This window comes from Euphorbia lathyris, chromosome 7 (assembly GCF_963576675.1).
Source record: "Euphorbia lathyris chromosome 7, ddEupLath1.1, whole genome shotgun sequence".
NCBI lineage: Eukaryota > Viridiplantae > Streptophyta > Magnoliopsida > Malpighiales > Euphorbiaceae > Euphorbia > Euphorbia lathyris.
The window spans coordinates 27,107,886-27,113,226 of record NC_088916.1 but is presented as its reverse complement, the minus strand read 5'-3'; the positions used below and the strand labels follow the sequence as shown (position 1 = coordinate 27,113,226).

Genomic DNA, 5,341 nt, shown 5'->3' with positions numbered 1-5,341 from the left:
TGAGAATTTTTGTCAAGCTTCTGGTCATAAAGTTAATATTCAAAAATCCCGTATGCTCTTCTCTAAGAACATGTCTTCTTCTCTTTGTAACACCCTTAGTTCCATCACTGGTATCCTTGTGACTAGCTCTCTTGGGAATTATCTTAGTGTCCCTCTCTTCAGTGGTCGGGTTTCTAAAGCTACCTTTCATAAAACTATTGATTCAGTGAGCAATAAGTTATCTGCGTGGAAGGTTTCTACTCTATCACTTGCGGGTCGTATGACTCTTGTCCAATCGGTCATTAGTTCTACTTTTAATCATGTTATGCAGTCCTCTTTTCTTCTAATCCCGTCCTGAAGGAGCTTGACAAACTTAATCATCATTTTTTATGGGGTGGTACTAATAATAATCAAAAGGTTCATTCTATTCCTTGGAGTGATGTCTGTCGGCCTAAAGATGAAGGTGGAGCTGGTATCAGAAAAGCTAAAGATAATAATAAGGCTTTTCTTATGAAGCTTGTTTGGCGTATGTGGAAAAAGCTTGATGCTTTGTGGGTACGAGTCCTTCTTGGTAAATATAGGAAAGGCGAGGTGTTTGCAGGGACTAGTCGTGTTAAACATTGTTCCTTCCTTTGGAAGAGCTTCCACTCTGTATTCCATGAATTTTGCAGTGGGATTAAATGGAATGTTGGAAATGGGACTGATGTGAGGTTCTGGAGTGATGTTTGGGTGAACAATGTTAAACTGATTGATGTAGCTAATCCAAAACCGCATGCTTCTGCTCTTGGTTTAAGGGTGGCGGACTATGTCAATTGTAATGGAGATTGGGACTGGGATAGGATCGAACCGTTTCTTAATATGGATTGGCTTTTGAGGATTCGTAGTGTTAAACTTAGCCTGAATGGGGCTGATTCTGACGTTCGCATCTGGGGTGGTTCTAATTCTGGGCAATTTACTTGTAAATCGGCATATGACCTTGTTCGTGAACCTATGGTAGGTGTTGTTTCAGGTCATTGGGAAAAAATCTAGGCCTTAAGAATTCTGCAAAGATTGCGCAGTTTCGCTTGGCTGACTGCTCACCATAAGCTTTTAACAAACCAAGAGAGATTTCGTAGACACCTGGTTTTTACAGAACTTTGCTCTCGTTGTGTGCTTGGTTATGAGAATATAACTCATACGCTCCGTGACTGTCAGCAGAATAGGGATGTATGGCGATACCTTGTTCCGACTCGCCTGATGTCTGTCTTCGTTGCAAAACCGGATCTAGATTGGTTTTCTTGGTGTCTCTGGGATAAGGAGCTAAACTCGATTAATAATTGGCAAATTACTTTTATCACTTGCTGCTGGCTTTTGTGGCGGTGGCGTAATTATTTTGTGTTTGATAGAAAAGAGAAAATCCCCTCTAATTTTTTATTGGTAATCCATTCGACTGCTAATGATTTTCAGGCAGCATGAAATAACTCAGGGAAAGACAGTTATGAGTCTTGTTGTATTGAGGCTAATGTTCACTGGGTGAGACCTCATGTGTAGTGGCTCAAACTTAAGACCGATGGCTCGAGGATGAGTGACGGATCCATTTCGGCTGGCGGGGTCATTCGTGACTGTCATGGGGATTGGGTGATTGGTTTTGGTCAGAAGATTAGTAAAGGGTCCTCCTATGATGCGGAGCTTTGGGGGCTCTTCTCTGGTATCTCTCTTGCTTCAAATAAGAGCTACCATTTGATTGAGATTGAATCAGATAATTCTAAGATTGTGGATGCTCTTAATGGAGATGGTGTTACTGGGTGCATTGGTCGAAATCTCTTTAAAGGTATTAAGCATCTTATCAGGAATTTTGAGGGTGTTCGGGTTCGTCATGTTTTCCGGGAGCAGAATCGGGTTGCTGTTTTTCTGGCTGGTATGGCTCATGACTTTGACTTCGAAGTCTCTGTTCTTTCTTTTCCGCCACATGAGGTTCGAAAGCTGCTGTTAGATGACCTTTTGGGTGTTAGCTTTTCAAGGATGATTATGCCTTAGTCTTTTTTATGTGTTTTCTTTTCATGTTTACCAAAAAAAAAAATGTTAGAATTTACCAAATACACTCGACTATTAATTTTATAGATTTAGATCATCCAAACCCTAAAACTAATTTTGTAGACTTAGATCATCCAAATCCTAAACCCTAATCAGTAATTGCTTTTTAGATCATCCAAACCCTAAACCCTAATCAATGATTTGCTTTTGCTGCTTATTAATTGATGATTTCATTTAGAGTGTATTTGTTTACCTACTTTTCATCTCACGTTTGTTTTTTCACTTTAAAAGTCATAGTTTTATGTGTTTGGTTAGACATCTCATGTTTGCCTTTTATAGTTAAAAAGTAGTTTTTTACAAAAACAGAAAATCTCTGCTTTTTGAAAAAGCAACATTTCCCAAAACCAACTAGCAAACATGAACAACAAATAACAAATGGAAACAACAACCTATTTCGTGACCAAAAATCAATTTTCTTGTAGTGCAAACAAACCCTTAATCAAAAACTTAATATCTATTGGCTTATTTTTTTCTTCTTTACTTCCGATAATGGTCTCGTTATACCTTATTAGTTTTTCCTTTTTTCCTCAAATAGATATCATTTTAATTTGTTCATTTTAATTTGTCATTTTATATTTATCAATATACCAATATTTTCTCTCAAATTACCGTTAATTATGATGAAGCAGAAATTCAGTGTAAATAATTATGATTTAAATTATAATACTTTAAAAAAATGCAAAAATATAGAGTTTTGAGAAAAAAATATTAAGTAAATTAATTATTTAATAGTGTAATAAATATTCTACTAATTCTAATTAAGTTTTTTTTTTATTGAAATGGAGGAAGGAAGCGAGCAACCCAGACATTCCAACTATATTAGTATCCCACGGCAGTCCAAAACCCGAACTCAAGATATATTAATAAAAAATGAGAAACAGAAATAGCAGAGCTTAAGAGAACCGATCCATCGTTCGATTATAGAGATTATCAGCTGCTAAATTATCGCACGAGGTGAGAATCCCACCATGAGTAAGTAGTGCTTCCTCGCCCGCCAAAGTGACAATGCGAGTGTTGTATCATGTTTGCACAAAAGAGAGTTTAAAGAGAGAGACATTAAGAGAAAGGAAATTAATTATTAAAATATTATTAGTCAATTAATTAGTTTAATAGTGTAATAAATATTTTATTAGTTCTAATTAATTATAATAATTAAAAAAATGTTGCACAATGAAACTTTCAGATGGAAATTAAGAGTACAATTAAAAAAGAGTAAAATTGCTTCAAAAAAAGAGTAAAATTAATTATTGAAAAGTAAATTAATTATTTTAATAGTGTTTGGTGAAACCAAACCAACTCGGGAGAAAGTAGGGAGGGAGTAATTAAGATTTCATAATTGAGAGACATGAATCTGGATAAAAGAATATAGTACTGTACATAGGAAAAGCGGATGGTGAACCTGAATATTTTAATTGCTACCTGGTTGAAAATCATGAAATCAACCTGTTATTTGCTAAAATGGTTTCATTTTCTCAATGAGTCTATATTAGAATACGAAAATAGAAAACTCTTTAAGAATCATTTCCACATCTATTCCAGAACTCTCGAAAATTAATCTGTCTAAAAGAAGAGAGATTAGATTAGAAAAGCCCTTATATATAATATTACAAGCACTTTATGATTTTATAACACTTACAAGCATTTTATAACACTTACAATCCTCACCACACAAACCACAGCACCAAAAACATTAAACAGATAAAATACAGACATTCTTCTGCTGCTCACTCTTTTTATGGCACAATCATTTTATAATTTATATAATCTGCTCTCTTCGTCTTCGCTCTCTTCTTTGGTCAGCCTTGCATCCACCAATTAATCCATGTAACTTCACCAGTATAATCTTTACTACTTCGCAACATGGTGCAATTGCTGCACATATCCCTATTCCACATCCTATCACTGCTGCTTCCTTTTCCTTCATTTCATATATACCAATATCAAATTATTCATCTATTCAACAGGAAACAAATAACTTTATAGTAATTTGCATTCTATATATAGGCTAACCAGGAAGATCAGCATGAAATATGTGAGCATCCTCACTCTCACGGCAATCCACGTTAACGTGAGTCAAGGTGTTGGTTTCATCACGGTCACTCCGGTCGACCCAACCCGATCCACCGCCAAACGGCTCCCACATGCCTAGCGATATCATCTTTTCTTCTTTTCTGTTGTATCTATTTATTTAAAATAGAATTGTCTGGCGGCTGGGGATTTTACATTTCTTTCCTATCTTATAATAAGTACAGGAAGATTCTGGACTTTTAGTTTTGGCTGATTCTCAATGTATTTTCCACGTAGAGTATTTTGTTGACATTTGTTCAATATATCATATTGCCACGTAATTGTATACTAATACAGATCCGTTTCCACTGAAAGTTTTAATCGTAAACTTACAAAAATATTTCTTCTCTAGCTAAACTAGAAGGAGTTAATTCCGGATTTTATAGACTAAATCCATAAGAATAATGAAATCCCCATTGTTGAAGGTGAAAACCTTAACAAGCTTCTTGAAGAAGTTTTAATATTGATTGATAAAAAGTTAAAACATTACAAAGAGAAAGAGATGAATTTATATAATCTCAAAAACCCTAATTGACAAATTACATAAAGGGTAAATTACATAGCTAATTAAAACATAAAGATAAGGGGTAAATAGGGTAAAGGTAAGTGAAGGGGGTTGATTTGTAGATGGGAAAGGAGCTGAGGGGTCAAATGTGTAAATAACCAGGAAACCGAAGTAAGGAGCAAGTTCCTTATAAGCTGAAGGCACGCGGGGCATGCCTAATTCTACGCGGGGCGTATGTTGGCTGTTGAGCTCTTCTCCGGATCAGTATCCACTCTACGTGGGGTGCGTCCAAATCTACGCGGGGCGTAGTTTGGCTGATGAATTCTTCTCCGGATCACCTTCCTTCACGCGGAGCGTACCTTTAGACACGCGGAGCGTGTCTGAGCTGATGGCGATGTTGTGTGGCACTGTTTTGGCCTCCGTACTCGCTTGTTGCTCGTGTTTGGTTCTTTTTCCGACTTCCTTCGTACGTACCCGATCCTAGGGAAAGATGCCTCGCATCATATACTTGACACAGGGTTGGAGAATTTTGTGATGACGTGATTTATTAATTGAATTCTTAGTTTTCTTTTTGTAGAATAAATTCTTAGTCAATGGTTTAAAGTGAATTTTCACTTTCTTTACATGTGTCTATTTTTTTTAGGGTAAATTTTAAATAAAACCCCTGTGGTTTCACTAATTTTCAGATAAAGGATTGTGGTTTACTTTTTGACAAAA

At 36.0% G+C, this 5,341-nt stretch overlaps 1 long non-coding RNA gene across 1 annotated transcript; it reads right to left on the bottom strand.

The window, feature by feature from the left end:
• Positions 1-3,627: 3,627 nt before the first annotated feature.
• Positions 3,628-4,278, bottom strand: LOC136200923 (uncharacterized). Its single transcript, XR_010673607.1, has 2 exons — positions 4,063-4,278; positions 3,628-3,970 (listed from the first exon to the last, which is right to left on the bottom strand). It is a non-coding gene; the product is annotated as an uncharacterized lncRNA (long non-coding RNA).
• Positions 4,279-5,341: the final 1,063 nt, after the last annotated feature.